The sequence below is a fragment of the Trachypithecus francoisi genome, unplaced genomic scaffold (genome assembly GCF_009764315.1).
Source record: "Trachypithecus francoisi isolate TF-2019V2 unplaced genomic scaffold, Tfra_2.0 Lachesis_group13, whole genome shotgun sequence".
Taxonomy (NCBI): Eukaryota; Metazoa; Chordata; class Mammalia; order Primates; family Cercopithecidae; genus Trachypithecus; species Trachypithecus francoisi.
The window spans coordinates 93,934,083-93,951,074 of record NW_022681458.1 but is presented as its reverse complement, the minus strand read 5'-3'; the positions used below and the strand labels follow the sequence as shown (position 1 = coordinate 93,951,074).

Below are 16,992 nucleotides of genomic sequence, written 5' to 3'. Positions count from 1 at the left end.
TGCTTTAGCCCCCAGAGTTCCCTTTAGACATCAGCATCGTAAACCAACGCACCCAGAAGGGTTAGCAGGCCTCCAGAAAAGGGGAGTTTGTCATTTCTTTCCTGCTCACAACCTTTTGCAACAAAATTTATCTCATTACTGAATTCTAAACTAGATGGCTTTGTGATCTCAGGCAATCTGCTTTATTTCTCTGCACTTCTTTCCCGATCTCTGAGATAAGGATAGCACCGCTTTGTTTATCAATATCGCCAAAGGGGCTATGTAGGTGTATTTTTGTTCGAGGTGCCATAACAGAGTAACAAACTGGTGGCTTAAGCAACAGAAATTTATCATCTCACTGTTCTGGATGCTAGATTGAAATCAAGGTGATGGCAAGGCTGGGCTCCCTTGAAGGCATTAGGGAAAGAACTGTTCCAGGTGTCTCTCTCTCCTGGCTTCTGGTACTTCCTATGCTTGTGGCCATATAACTTTATAACTTGTGTTCTTCCTGTGTGTGTGTTTGTGTCTGAATTTACCCTTTTATGAGGCCACCAGTCGTGTTGGATCAGTGCCCATCCTACTCCAGTATGACCTCATTTTAACTAATTACGTGCGCAATGGACCTGTTTCCAAATTCTGCTGAGGTACTGGGGGTTAGAAGTATAACATGTACATTTGGCAGGGGGAACACAATTCAACCTGTAACAGTAGGCAAGAAAGTCAGATAGAATTGGGAGGTCTGATGTAGCAGGCTGTTCTATTTCTCTCAAGTTCTCTATTCTTTCTCACTTTTAAGAATCCAGTATATTAGCTGGGCGTGGTGGCTCATGCCTGTATCCCAGCACTTTGGGAGGCCGAGGTGGGCGGATCACCTGAGGTCAGGAGTTTGAGACCAGCCTGGACAACATGGTGAAACCTCGACTCTACTGCAAATACAAAAATTAGCCGGGTGTGGTGGCGTGCACCTGTAGTACCAGATACTAGGGAGGCTGAGGTAGGAAAATGGCTTGAACCTGGGAGGCGGAGGTTGCAGTGAGACAAGATCATGCTACTGCACTCCAGCCTGGGTAACAGAGCATGACTGTATCTCAAAAAAAAAAAAAGAATGCAATATATTAGGCAATGCCAACTTAGGACACATAGATTTACTATCTGACCAGGGTCCTGTTTATAAAGAGTAGATGGGAGTTAACTTATATGAAGTCAGTTTAAGTCATGATGTTCTTATACTAGGACCTTAGTAACCTCTAGGTCCTTTCCTGAATTTAGTTGCTACTGTAGAAAGGTGACTGGATCTGGGCCTGGTGCTGTAAACAGATGCAGACAGGTGGCACTGTCAGAGGACTGCTGGGCCTTGTTTGTTTACTGGCTTCTTGAGATCTCAGATAGAGGACATGATAGAAGATCAAAGGCCTTTGTAATTACTTCCCCTAGCAATTGTTGCTAATGCCCGCAGAGTTATTTGTAAGACTGTGGCAGAAGCTGTGTCTAATTTCACTTTACATACAGACTGGATGTTAGCTCCCAATTGCCTTGAGCTCTTCACTTACTTTAAGTTGATGATTTTAGGTAATGCCACCATTTCTGAGATTGTTTCAGAAGTAGAAGTCAGAGGTCTCTTGGGGTGGGGACATTAAATTGTTTTTATATTTTGAATTAAACTTTTTATTGACATATATACATCTGGAAATTTAATCTAGATATGACTGATGTTTAATGTAAAGCTCGTTGGCTGAGCCTCCTTGGGTACAGCCAAAATTCAGGCCTCGCTTACCACCACATTGCCTGTAGGAAACAAGGAAGTCAGTGCGTGGAACAGCTTTCTGTGTATAGATAGAGGCATACAGTTTAATGAATTCTCACACAGAACATACCTGGGTAAGTGGCATCTGGATCAAGAAACAGAACCTGACCAGCAAGCCTCTCTGTCGTGCCCTTCATGATCCCTACCCCTCCTCACTATTCTGAAGTTTTTTTGCTTGATTTGGATTTTATGTACATATTTTAAAACACATTTAATTTTTGTTAGTTAAAAAATTAAATAAATATCATATAGCCCTAGAGTATGTACTTTTTAGTGTCTGACTTCTTTAGCTCAACATTATATGCGGCTTCACCCATGTTGTTGCCTATAGTGAGAGTTCGTTTATTCTAACGGTTGTGTGGTATTCCAGTGAAGACTTCCTGTTTGAGTAATGCAAAATCCTGTTCTATGAGGTATTGTGTAGTTAAGTACTGGAGTCACTTTCCGCATGGTTTTCTACACTTCTTTTTTACACATGTTCATGTTGCTGCTCTGACAGCTAACTTCCTCGATGTTTGCAGGTTTCCCCACCCCACTTTATTCTCTCCCCATGGGATATTTGAAGCTTATTTTCTCCCCCTTAATAACTGACTGCAGTAACTCTGAGCAGGGAAACATCTGGTTAAGTCTTTTGAACTTTCTGACATTAATGTGAAAAGAGAGATATGAGCACTGGCAAAATGGCCGATTAGGGAGGCCCCGGGAGGAACAGCTGGATGAGGTCATAGATCTTCACCTCTCTTGCTTTCACTGCCATGATAGACAAAATCCACGTCAGGAAGCAAGCTGTGATTTTGACTGTGATATATTCTTTCTCACGATAAATGATTATAGATGCCTAGACATGCAAGAATTTGAAGGAGGCTTGTATTAATGGTTTTTAGGAGAGAAATAGTGAAGTTCTTCCCACTCCCAGTACCAATTCCTGCTTTTTCTAGCAAAGATGACTTAGCATTACGAATGTAAATTATATTGCAATTTTTTTTTGCCTTTGCCGACAGTGTTTTCCATTCAGTACTTGATAGTATTACTTAATGATACTGTGGTAAAGATTAAGCCCATGTGGAAATCCATGAATTATAGTAAATGTGAGACAATTAGAATGGTGTCTGGCATGTGATGAGTACTGAAGAGCTGTGGTTGGCACTGTTATTATTTGAGATCATTTGGGGCTCCTCTTGTGGCAGTGGAGGGCCCAGGTGGGGTGGACTTCCATTGTGTGGTGAATAATCACCATGTAGTAAGGCAGCTGGAAAAGCTTGTCAGCGTTACCTGGCTGGGTACAGCCATAATTCAGGACTCCCTTTCTACCCCATTGCCTGTAGGAAATAAGGAATTCAGGGTGTGGAACAGCTTTCTCACTGACTCCCTGGCTGCACCTGGGTGTGCCTCTGGACAGGGAACCTGATACCAGCATGTAGAGCAGATGCTCCTGCTGTCAGATAATGAAGCTAAGGCAGAAATCCATGTCTCTGAGCTAAACTCTGGAGAGGCTGAATAAAGTACCCTTGAATGGGAATAAAATGGCACAGGGGAGCATACCTGCAGAACAGTTTCTAAAAAAGGAAAGCGCTTCATGCATACCATGCCTGTTTGTTGCAGCAGCATACAGTTAGCATTTTGCTGTGTCTGCTCTTCTGTCTCGCTGTCTCTCAAGTTTCAGACATCATAGCATTTCACCCCTAAATACTTGAGATGCATCTCCTGACCAGCATTCTCCCTACATTACCATAATGCAATATCGTACCGAAGAAAGTGAACAATGATTCTGTTTTAGTATCTAATAGTATCTAGCACATTTTCAAATTTCCCTGCTTATTTGAAAACATAGCTTTTTTCCAACACGGGGATAAGTACCAAGATTCATGCGCTGTATTTGGTTATTCTTCTTTAAGCAGTAACAGTCTCTACACCTTCTTTTGTAACTTTTTGGAGTCTAGCCTAGCTGTCTTAGAGAATGCCCCACATTATGGGTTTCTTGATGGTTTCTTTACATGTCATTTACTTGTTCCTCTATCCTGTATATTTCCTGTAAACTGGAAGCTAGGTTTACAGGCATGAGTAGATTCAGGTTAAACATTTTTTTGCCAGAGCTACTTCATAGGTGATGCCGTGAACTTCGAATGGCACGATGCCCTGCTGTCTCAATATTAGTGATGTTGAGCTGATGACTACTGGATCTTTCCACTGTAAAAATACACTTTAGGCCTGGCACAGTGGCTCCTGCCTGTAATCTCAGCTCTTTGGGAGGCCGAGGAGGGCGAACACAAGGTCAGCAGATCAAGACCATCCTGGCTAACACGATGATACCCTATCTCTACTTAAAAAAAAAAAAAAAAAAAAAATTAGCTGGGTGTGGTGGCATATGCCTGTAGTCCAGCTACTTGGGAGGTTGAAGCAGGAGAATCGCTTGAACTGGGAGGCAGAAGTTGCAGTGAGCCGAGATTGCACCGCTGCACTCCAACCTGGTGACAGAGCGAGACTGTGTCTCACACACACACACAAAATATATATATACTTTTAATTGCAATTAGTAATAGTGTGTGGGGTGATATTTTGCAAAGTGCAAATATGCTGTTTCCCAACAACTTTCCAACCCAGTTTTTAAGTTTCCTTTAAGTCAAGTAGCCTGTATTAGCTACTCCACTAGAGTTGCAAAATTAAGATTTTGTAATTCGTTTACTCCTTCTACCTTGAGTTACTGGCATTCCTCTGTAAAGAAGAGTTTTCTTCACTCACCCTTTTTCTGAGTATCACTATGGAGTCATGATTTTTATTTATTTAATATTTATGATCAGTTATAGGCATTAGTATTTTTGACACTCTACTTATCCTTCAAATTGAGCCCCTGTGACAAATAGTGCCTTGTTTTCTGGCACCACCAGATGTCCTGGGCTCATCTTACACGTTTCCATCCCAGACCTGACATCAGTTGTTACTCCAAGAATCCCTGGGTATATTTTGTGGAGAATGCATTAAGAAACCCAGATGTGGATGCCAGGTGGGCTTGTTGCTAGCAGGAGTCATTATAGGTTTGTTCAATGGACAGAGGTAGGAAATAGATTTTAAAAAAACATGAGTTCATTCTTGTTTTAAAATCTAAGATGATACAAGGAATGTTCAGATTAATAAGGACATTCTGTTGACCTGTGGTGTTATGTGAGCTCTTCTGCCTGCATCTTCTGCCCTCTTAGTCGACCTTTCCCATAGACTCCTAGCCTTGTCTGCCCTTGAGTTTCTTCTGTTGATTCATTTTGTCTCAAAGTTAGTTGTGGAATTCTTGGTTCTCAAAGTCAGCCTAACTGTGATTTAGTGTTAGTGACTGGGAAAAGGTAGCCATAGACAGACATGGATACCAACTCCAGATGAAGTACACAGTAGATCTCAAGGATATGGGAGGGAACAACAGCAAAAACAACAAAAATTGCTTACCAGTTAGTATGTGCCAGCCAGCATCTCACGCTCTTTGAGCTGTTTGTGCATTGATCCTCTTGGCCTCTGACACCTCTGTCACAGGTGCTGATGTGTCATAGTCCCCATACTGATGAGAAAGCTGAGCCACCATGAGGTTGTCTATTGCGCAGTTACACATCTCAGACTTGCCAGAACTGGGCTTGCAAACAGGCCATCTGTCTGTGCACTACATGGACCTAACCCCTATATGTTTGTGCCCCTCAGTATCCCCAGAGAGTGTGCCTTTGTGTGGCCTGCTGTTCATCTCTTTATGTGCCAGGTCCATCTGCTGCATGTCCTTTTCACCCTGAGTTGGTAGCAAAGCCCTTGCAGTAGGAACCCAAACCCAAAACTCCAAAGAAATGAAGGGAAGACTTTGGCCCCCTGCCTCAACTGGAGTGGGAAGGGGTGGCTTAATAGAATTGTTTATTTTTTTCCAGTTTTGACTTTTCTTTGGGATTTCTTTTGCCTTTGAGGAAGTTGAGTTAGGTAAGTTCTGTTTGCATAAGAGTTGATCCTTTAAAGTAGTTTCTTAACTATTGGCAACAAGCTTAAAGACTGGAATGTCCCAGCAATGGGCTGTGGGTGTGGGGAGTTAGTTCTCTTTAGGAATCAACATTCTTTGAGCCAGTTATAACATTGTAGAATTTAAGAAGGAATTTGGTGATAAATAAATATTGCTAAAGTGAAGAGGAGACTGAAGAATTCTAGTTACTTGTATGTTAAGATAACTTTTCTTAAGATGTTTTTGTGTGATTTGAAGCATTATCCTTTCTCCAACTTTTCTATCACTGATATGGAAGAAGAATGATCACAGACTGGTAGGAGAGGATGGGAAGGCAGCTCTCTGCTCAGAAGGCTGATCAGTGAGGACTGGGATTACCTGCAAGAGGAAGGTAGGCTATCTATGCCTCAATTACTGCAAGCAACAGAAGAAAGGTCCATTAAAAACAACTCCATCAAAATCCAGAGCATTGCCAGGTGGAAGGCTCGGCTCGATGAAGTGTTTTTACCAGGATGGAAGATGGCCCATTTTCTTCTTCCAAAATCAAAGGTTTCTAGAATGTACTCCCCCACTGCTATACACATAAACATTTCCCCAATACGCAGTCGTCCCAGTGTAAAACAGCCTACCAGCATTTGTATACATTTCATAATAATAAAATCAAAGGAGGCTACATCTAGAAAATAGAAAGCAGCCATCCGTTCTTCCCCTGATCAGGAAGGCAAGGAGAAGAGTGGGCTGGTCTTTGAACTTGTGGATATTGGGTCTGGTTTCATAGCAGCCTTCACCTCCCCAGTCCTCATCTTGCTCTTCCAGACTGAAAAAAGGAGAAGGAGCTGCAGGAAGTTGAACAGCCATGGTCCCATGAGCTTCAAAGTATCATAAACAGATAATTTTAAATCTGGTGCTACTCTCTCCTTCCTTTTGCTGAGTCTTACTCTGGGGTGTCAACTTTGAGCAAGGCTGGCCTCCCATCAGAGCCAGGACAAAGGGTAAGGGGTCATAGGCTGTCCTAGGGAAGGTATTGGATGAACAAAGACAGCTTCCCTTTTTTCTATGGAGAGATGTATTAGTTTGCTAGGGCTGCCATGGCAACATATCACAGATCCAGTACTCTAAACAATAAAAATTTATTTTCTCCCAATTCTGAGGCTGGGAGTCCAAGATGAAGGTGATGGCAGGGTTGGTTTCCTCTGAGGGCTGTGAGAGAAGGATCTCTTCCAGGCCTCTCTCCCAGGCTGGCTGTCTTTTCTCTATGTTTTCACATCAACTTTTCTCTGAAATGATCTGTGTCCAAATTTTCTTTTTGTTAAATAAGGGTATCAGCCGTATTGCATTAAAGCCTACTCTAATGACTTTGTTTTAATATAGTTACTCCTTTAAAGACCGTATCTCCTTTCAATGAATTAAGATGGTATTTAAAAAAGGACCCTATCTCCAAATACTATATTCTTATATATATTCTCAGTTATATATTTTCATATATATGTATTCTCAGTTATATTCTGAGGCACTTGGGTATTAGGACTTCAACATGTGAATTTTGAGGGCACACAATCAGCTCATAACAGGAACTAAAGAAACATATCCTATTCTTTGTTTCAAATATTAAAAATCATGAATATACTTGTAACCTTACACTGTTAAAAGCAAGTTTCCTAAACAGTGCTCTGGTGTGCCACTTTCCCTTCTCCCTTCCCCTGAAAAAAAAGTATCAGAAATAAGAAGAACAATCGTAAAGTTAAGGAGTGATCTATAATAATTGAGTTTAGTGAGAAAAAAATACTTACCTCATGCTCTCCTTTTCTTCTCCAATTTTTTAGATTTTTAGGTATGTAAAGAAAGCAGTCATTAAGTATTCTTTAATGGTTGTAATATGGTTGCGTTTGATGGCTCATGCCTGTACCCCAGTGCTTTGGGAGGCTGAGTCAGGAGGATTGCTTGAACCTAGAAATTCAAGGCTGCAGTGAACTGTAATTATGTCACTGCACTCGACCGTGGGCAATAGAGTGTGACTGTCTCAAAAAAAAAAGTATACCTCTCCAACAGGCAGATTGTTTATTTGTTGTGCAAATTCTCCATATATGAGGCACTTTGCCAGAATTTTGCCCACCTACTAACAGTACTCACTTGGTGCAGCTAGCAGAATCAGGACCTGGTGCCCAAAGGAAATTCTATAGCCTCTCAGCCTAGCCCACCTGCATCAGAATTACATGCAGTGCTCTAAAACATGTTCATCCCTGGGCCCTTTACTGTGTATCTACTGAATCAGAGCCCATGTAAACAGAGCCCAGGAATTTGCATTTTCAACATGTGCCTCAGGAAATTTTAGGCAAATGGAATTTGAAAATTACTGCTTTATTGGCAGGGTTGATAATTCTGGGCCATCACTAGGGGGTAACGCTCATCTCACATCTCTCTTTGCAGGTAAAGAATTTAGTGCTCTGGTTTCTGGTCCCTTTCAACTCCCATCAACATTTGGCCTCATAAACACAGGATTCATATCTCCTTGCTCCCTCCCCTACAGTAACCTCCTCCTGTTGCCCCTCCCCCACAACTTTGTGTCCCCTACTGTCCACCTTTGGAATTGTTATGTTCTCTGTGGGTGTCAAGTATGTCCTAAGCTGCTTCTCTGTGATGGTGAGTGGCTTCTAGAACCTTCTGAGACATCTAGAAAACAGACTAACCTAAAGTCTTTCAGAGGTTTTCTTTGAAATGTTTAGGATTTGGGGATGTTTTCTTAATTGCTTGTGGTCTGTGTTTTCAGTGTAGGCTAGGGTACAACAATCTAGAATATAGTTATGCTGGCAGGGGGAGGGAAATTCAAACAGATACATTCATATCATACATGTTCTTTTGTCCCAGTGTTTTGATTTTCTAGCTTCAAAATTTAGTTATGTGAATATGTGGCTGTCTTCTTGGTTTAGTTGCTTCTTTCTTCTTTGGACCAAGGATTACATGGAAAGTGCTGCTCTCCAGGAGCAAATCCCAGCCACGCTGTCTTTTCTCCTGCCTCTTGCTGGTGGTGCCCATTCCACTTTTAACACTGTAGGGACACGACAATTTCTGCACAGCTCTACCACATGACAATCGTCCTGAAAGTTTATCACAAAGGAATTCTAAGCACGTGCAATAACATTTAATGAAATTTAAATGCAATAATAAGAGATTTAGTGGTAGGACCATTGTGCAACAACTAAACAAAATGTTGTGGCATTGACAACTTAGGGGATTTTTGCAGTAGTATTTAACTTTGTTAGGGCCAAGAGACACAGGACAAATAGAGTTTGTGAAATTCTCCTGTTAAAGGTTTCATAAAATACACAATTTGAGCCTTTGAGAAGAAAAGGGGAGACAGAACTCAGTGCTGGCTAAAAGCACAGTTTTTGGAATGAAGACTGGACAGAGCTACCACATACTTCCTTTTGAAGAGTTTTCAAAGACTCAGTTTTCTCTTCCTTAAAGTGGTGATAATATTAGTACCCAGTATAATGAGGATGAAAAGATAGAATACATGTAAAGTGTGTGGTATAGTGCCTAGTGTACTATACATGAATTTGTGTGCAAGTTCAGACTTCTGTGAACGTTATTTTTCAGTATTGAAAGAGTCATTTGACATGTAGTGGAACATGAAAGAGTCTTTCAAACATGGATGAACATTCCAGGAAATTAGTTCATCTTCCGTTGTGTAGAAATCTATGGTGAGTCAAAGTTGGGGTTAATTAACCTATTTGATTTCACATTGGAAGGGGCCAGTTGGCATGCTGGGCTGAGGATGGGGAGGCTGCCTCTGAATGCAGTGGGAAGTGCTGTGATTAGCTGGGTCTGCAGGTTCTGGAGGGATGATTGGTAACATACATTCCATGCATTTGCCAGCCCTCTACTCTAACTCATAGCTAAGCTGTTTAATCTAGTAATGTTTTCTTCCATTCCTTTTTTTTTTTTTTTTTTTGAGAGCGGAGTCTCGCTGTGTCGCCCAGGCTGGAGTGCAGTGGCGTGATCTCGGCTCACTGCAAGCTCCGCCTCCCGGGTTCCCGCCATTCTCCCGCCTCAGCCTCCGGAGTAGCTGGTCTTCCATTCCTTTTTATGCTTAATATGGACAAAAGAATCTGTAAAATAATTAAAATACTCAAATCTGATGCTAATATACTTTCAGGGATGATCAACTCGTACTCTGTGTATTTATTGCTTGAAAATATTATGCTTCAATGGATATGGTAGAAAATTTAAAGAAAACATTCATTTTAAATAAATAGAGGAAGTAAATTTCTGACAGCTTCTTTTGTCTATTAACAATTCCTGGTTTTCTGTGTGCTGGTTGGTTTTAATTGTTGCTGTGCAGTCTTTTCCATCCTGTAGCTGTAAGGCTTTTTAAAGCATTTATTTCAAAATATTTTGATGGTTCAATAAAAAAGCATTAACAAAGTATATTTATTTAAAAAATCAAAATTGCTTAATTGTACAGAGGCTGGATGGGTGAGTGTTTGGAGCGTTGTTATTGCAGCCAAATGTTTATTTTTCACAGCTGTGGTAGAAATCTTGTCCCTTTGTGCTCAGTTCTTACCTCACGTTCTTCCTCTATTAAATGCATCTAAGAGTGTGTAATGGGGATGGAGACGACCTATTCTGGGAACCCAAAATCTATGGCTCTGCCTTGATTTCTGTATTGGAAGGGTCAGTAAATTTTGTAGTTCTCTCTGTGTATCTTTCCATTACTTTAGTGTGGTGAGGATTTTGTGTCATCACAAGATGTTGAATTAATGATAACAGGTGATATCCCTGAAAAAGACTTTGTATTTCAGAAATATGTGAATTCACCTTTTGAAGGGTATAAATCCAGCTTAACCATTAACATAATATAGACTGCATACAATTATGTTCCCTTTTTGGCAAATTGACTGATTTTCCAAGAATGGCTCTGACATAATTTTCAACAGAACAGAGGGTCATGGTGACTTATGTGGCAGAATGAAATCAATGTGGACTTAAATAATACAATTGAATCAGCTTTTCTGGATCACTCCGTTCCATTTTAGAATTCTTTTCTTTGGGCTCAAGTGGGAGAGGTCAGAGGTATTCATAGAATGTTAGGAAATGATCTTTATTAATATTGTCAGTACTCTTAGTCCGTTCCTCCAGGATTGTTCATATTAAACCAGACTTACCAAAGTTCTGCTTATAAGAATTACATAAATGGAGATATATAATATATTTTAGTTGTTTTGAAGGAATGCCACTTTCTAAAAAAATAAATCTCAGACTCTTAGGGGTGATAACTCAGGCAGAGGACCCAAAGATATTGGTTACATTAAGCAAATAGAAGGGTCTTAAATCTTTAAAGACTTGATATAAGAGCAATAAGCATTTGTCTTTATTCATTTAATTATTTAACAGATTTCTATTAAGCGACAGACATTGATCATTTTGAAATCACAAGGGTGTAAAACCACAGCATTTGGCAATGTTAGTGCGTTAAGCGTAGAAACAGCTAAAACAATGATTTACATGCACAGTTTTCCCATGAGTTTTGTGTGGTTACTTTTTTTCTTTTTTTGAATGTGTTCTGGTCCATTCAAATTATTCTGAAAACACGGGAGTGCCCTGCATTAAAAACAGTGGTTAAAGTGTGATTATATACAGACTAAAGTAGGTCTCACTTCTTGATGTCTTATGTCTATTAAGATAGAATGCAGTAGCGTTAGCTTTTGGGGAACTCTGGATTTACACTAAATTTTGCAATAAAATGAAACCTTAACATATATTTTCATGTGTATAATTCTGTTTATTCTGTTTTGTTGCTGCCTCTGTGAAGTCGGGATTTTGGATCTAAGTAAAGGACCTAAATGAAATGAAGGACCTTACTTTTATCCTTATTTTAATATATATAAATTTATATGTAAAGATTATATAAAAGAATAAAAAGGTTATGTATAAAGATTGAAAGAGATTATCTATAAAGACTATATAGAATACATATATATTTATATATAAAGAGTAAAGATCTGGACCATTATTCTAGCCTAGTGAGAGCTTTCAGATCTTGCTCTGGAGTACCACATTTATTTCACTCTCTTAGTGTCACGTCTTTGGTATTTTTTAATAACCATGCCAATGATGTCCCCATTCATATTTCTGAGTAGGACAAATCCAAGGATAAAGTAATGAACAATACCTCTCACTCCTTTCCTTGGGTTTATATTCATCATGATTGGCATTCTTTTTTTAAAAAAGTAGGTACAAATCTACACATCTACCTAAGTATACTACAGTCCAGTTTCTGTTCTTGTCCTCAATTTACTTATCCATCATTCCACACATAAACCAATCAACGTTTATTAGATGTCTCCTGTGAATCACATACTGTGCCCCTTTTGGAAATAAAATGTAGAGAAGTTACAGGCCTTAGTAGAAGAGAAAGTGGCATAAAAGGATAATTTTAAGATAATGTGACAAATTTAAGCCAGTTTTGAGGACTACTGCTTTAGAAATAATCAATTTAAGATGGAGGTTTGCTGGCAAGGTGGGGTGTGATTCTATGGGAATCTGGGCTGCTGGTGATAGTTCTTGTAAACAACTGTGTTGTCCAGATTGGGCTGCGGGTGGAAGGGTGGGTGGGGGGTGTGGGAAGGAAGGAGAGGGAGAAAGAGAGAGGGAGAGAGTACAAGCCTAATAGACTGGGAAAAATGTAGCTCTCAGAGGAGTAGAGGTCTTGATGTGTGTCAGGGTAGAGAGTGAGAAAGCTGGAAGGATAGGAAATTGGGATTGGTGGTTGTGATTGTGGTGATGGGGGGTGAATTTAAGATGTCAAAGGTGATGACAGGGTTTAATGTGTGGATAGGGGAGACGATGGAAGAGCTGGAGGGGAAGTGGAAATCTCAGCATTGAGGAAGTAGAATAACTGTGATGCAGGGGTGCTGAGTAGGCTCTGTGAATGTGGTGAGAGTTGCCTTAGACTTGGAATGTCATGAAGACCACAGGCCAGGTATCAATGAGTATGTGGAAGTGACTAGGCGATCTTTATAAACCAAGACAGGCACACAATCTGGAAGTAGCCCAGGGAGTAAGATATTCACATCTGAGACAGAGATTGTGAGTTGACTTTCCATATCTGCTCTTCCTTAAAAATATAAACATAATTTTTAGCTGAGCATATGTCCACCCAGAGCAAGACTACATTTCCCAGACCACCTTGCAACTACTGCAGTCATGTGACTAAATTCTGACTAAGAGAGAGTATAAGTGGATGTGGCACATGCACCTGAGTATAAGTGGCTGTGGTACATGCACCTGACACAAAGCCTCCTTAAAGAGAGAAAAAAGAAGCCCTTTGTCTTCTTGCTAACTTCAATATGTTTGTGCTCTCTTGTGAAGTGACAGCCTTCTTGTACCATGAGGCAAGAGGCCCTCCTGAGGATGGTGGGCCAGTAAGATAAGAGTAACCTGGGTTCTTCCTGAGTCTGTGAAGCCCACCCCTAGGTATTTTTTATTTTTATGTGTGAGATAAATACATTGTCTTATCTTCTAAAGCCATTGCTATCTTGGGGATTCTGTCACTCACAGACAAACTAATCCACATGTCTTGGATTGGGAGGAGGGAATAGTTGGCATCAGCAGGGGAATAGGCAATATCTCTAAGAGGCAGTCAAATTTCAATTTAAGTCAAAAGTTGGAAACAGTACTCTGAGAAGAGCTATAGATGCTTAAGGCCTGTTTGACCTGGAACAAGGCTGTCAGAAGGTACAGTGGAAAGGTTTGGAGGGCAGGGAGCAGAGGAAGATGGTTGCCAGGGAGAACAAGGATGAGGAAGAGAGTTTGGGAATGCATAGGTAGGAATTTACATTTTTGGCAGAGATCAAAGAAGTGGGGATGTGAGGCATTGGTGGTGGAGGCTGGTTTCCAAGATTCAAGCAGATGTTCGATGTAGTCTGTATCGGTCCAGATGCACATGTGGAGGAAGGGCCTATTGGTGCTGGAACCAGGGCAGGAATAGGCCGTGGTCTAAAGGGACCTCACAATAAACTGTCAGATGTCCTGATAGTATTGCCATTAATAAGACTGGGCACGCTATTCCGAAAGGAAATAAGAGTAGTCTACTGTTCATCATTCTGAGACAATCCATGGTGGTTTCTGATGATCTTTACTTTTCCTCTAAGTGCCCATGGGCCATCTCTTTAAACATCAAATTCAGGAATTTTCCTTTGGATTTGAGATTTTGAGCTGTACCTGTTCACTATCTGGACAGAACTGGGTCTCTTTATTACCTGTTTCTACATGTATGTTCCAATATCACATTGTCTTCATTACCTGTGATCGTTAACAAACAATTTGTGAATTTCTGTTCCACCTCAAATTTTCTTCTACATTTCTTGCAAATATTAAGAATCTGCATTTTATTTTGCTTATTCAGCTCTTGTCTTTGAATAATCTGATTTGTTTTCCAATTTGTGATGGTTACTTTAAATTATTTTCTCACATTTACATCCAGCTCTTCTACCAGTCTGTTGATGCATTTGCTTCTTCATCTGTAATTCTTATTAACACTTTGGAACTCCTTTACATCAATTTTGTCTTTATGATTATAATGAAACAAGAGTTTTCTTGACTTTTTATCCTGGTGTATTCAATTAGAATATGACTTTGATATTATGGAATGGATAGAAAGTGCTGGAACAAGAAATGGATAAAATAAACATAGTATAATAAATGAGAAGAGTTTCTCCAGCAAATAAGAAAATAATTATCTACTTATTTTTTGGTACTGGTTTAATTATTTTTGATCCCTATGTATGAATGAGTAGACATAATAGTTCATAGAGTAAAACTTTTTTTTCTTTTCTAAATGCTTAAGAAAGGATTCGACTGTCGGCACATAATTTTACTAAATAAATGTGAGTGAATGACATAGGAATGATTGGACTCTGGAAAAAATTTGAAAAATTAAATAAAGCCTTATAACTTGACTTCTGGAATGCCAGGGACATGATATAATCTTGGGGAAAATATTGTGTGCATAAAGATCATAATTAAATTTGCTAAACCAAGTATCTAAAGGATTGTCTGAAAAATCTTCCTGAACCCCAGACTGGTGGAAATGAATAGGTCGTCGGGAGACTGCTGCCCTGTGGTTAACCACTTAGGGATTAGGTTCTGGATGTGGTGCCTGTTAGAGCAGTAGAATAATTATGCATTTCCTGTAAGACTGGGATTCTTGAGAGCACTCATTAGCTCTTAGACAGATTCTTCTTTGTGAAGAAGAATAAACAAAAATAGATTTTACTTTTAAAATATTTAAAACTAAATATTTATAGAAAATATGAACATAAGCACCATTAGCATTCCCAAATTTCATTTCTCGTCCTTGTCAATAGATAGATCTGCCTTGTTACTCAAAACCCCTGCCATATTGTGGCTGCTTTGTTTGCTTGGTGTTGCTTTGCCTCTTATCAAAAGAATTTTAAGGAGGATGAGGCATGTATCAAGTAGCAACTCCAACAGTTGCTATCAAAACAATAAGAAATTATTATTATATCATTATTCTGGCTTGTCATGGAACTTTTAATGTTTAAGAATTTTCATTTTACAAGATTATGGCATGGAAACCATAGTTAATATATTAAAAGAAAGGTGGCTGGGAGTGGTGGCTCACGCCTGTAATCTCAGCACTTTGGGAGGCTGAGGCGGGTGGATCACCTGAGGTCAGGAGTTCATGACCAGCATGGCCAACATGGTGAAACCTCGTCTCTACTAAAAATATAAAAATTAGCTGGGCATGGTGGCAGGTGCCTATAATCTCAGCTACTCGGGAGGCTGAGGTGAGAGAATCACTTGAACCTGGGAGGTGGAGATTGCAGTGAGCCAAGATTGCATCATTGCACTCCAGCCTGAGTGACAGAGCAAAACTCCGTATCAAAATAAAATAAAATAAAATAAAATAAAATAAAATAAAGGCAGAAGTTAGAAGGACTTTTTTGAAAGGGTAGTATGCACTCCATCCATTGTGATACTGTGCTTTCAGATAAATACAGTTGAAGATATTTAATTTTCACAGTGAAAATTAGTAATAGTGTAGCTGTGTATTTCCCCCACATGGGAGTTTGGTTAAGCATAGGAATACTTAGAGATTTGTATGCATTTAGATCAAACAATAAAAATTATTTACTCTTAGCTAATCTAGTTAATTATTGCTTTTTTTTTATGTTTGGTGCTGAAGCTGTTGGTTTCTGTGGGGCTGGAGAGAGGGAGTGAGAGCAAAACCATGAACTAGGCCATGTGAGAGAGCACAGGATGGAGCAAGAGATCTCAAGTAAGTGAAAGGGAGAGGGTGCAGGTGTGATGCAAGGGGGTAAGAGAGTGAGCCAGGGAGGGTGTTAGAATGAGGGAGAGAGAGAAAGAGGCAGGAGACAGAGAGTGGGAGACAGGAGACAGAGAAAGAGATAGGAGACAGAGATAGGAGACAAGAGAGACAGGAGACAGACGAAGAGACCATAGGCAGACAGACAGAGAGATAGGAGACAGAGACACACAGAGAAAGATGCACACACAGACAGAGAGAGGGACAGAGAGAGAAAGAGACACACGCAGAGAAGAACAGTGAGAGAGAAAGAGAGACAGGAGACACAGACACACACAGAAAGACCCATGTAGAGAGACAGAGGGAAGCACGGTGAGAGACAGAGACACACACAAAGATACACAAAAAGAGTGATGAGAGAGACACAACCAGAAGACAGAGAAGAAGAGAGAATGGCTCACAGAGAGACAAACACAGAAAGAGACAAAGACGAGATACAGAAAGAGACACGGAGAGACTGAGACACAGATAGAAAAAGAGAGAGACACACACACAGAAATAGAGAAGATAACAAAAACAAGCATTAGAACCGGTGGGGAGGGACAGGGAGAGAGAGAGAAATGGGCAGTAGGATGTCAGGTCTGAGGAGGTCATGTGTTCGTAATGGCATGAAGTAACTGCCTGAACTCCCTCTTTGTGAGTTATCACGGCACAAATGTAAGTTTGTTGAATGTTAGTTATTGAATGAAAGTAGCAAATTTACACTTGTGGGTTAAATTTCTTTCGTTTCTACTTAGGTCCGAATTGGGTCCTGAGCCACATTAATCATTACTTAATATTAATATGGAAATGAGTTTACTCTGTTGCAAGTCCCAGTTTCAATCAGCAAGTAATTATGAAAATCAGTCTTAAAGATGTTGTGAAAGGGTGTTGCTTTCCAGGCAATAATTAAACCTCTGA

The 16,992-nt window shown here is 40.1% G+C and overlaps 1 protein-coding gene across 6 annotated transcripts in view; it reads left to right on the top strand.

The window, feature by feature from the left end:
- Positions 1–16,992, top strand: part of LYPD6B (LY6/PLAUR domain containing 6B) — a 211,450-nt gene that overhangs the window by 45,973 nt on the left and 148,485 nt on the right. Inside the window, exon 2 of one of the 6 annotated variants that reach the window (XM_033231555.1) lies at positions 6,043–6,132. The exons of 4 other annotated variants lie outside the window; for them this stretch is intronic. The gene's annotated coding sequence lies outside the window, so the exon portion shown is untranslated. Of the gene's footprint in view, positions 1–6,039; positions 6,133–16,992 lie in introns of all 6 variants that reach the window. One more of the 6 variants, XM_033231556.1, reaches the window with a different exon arrangement.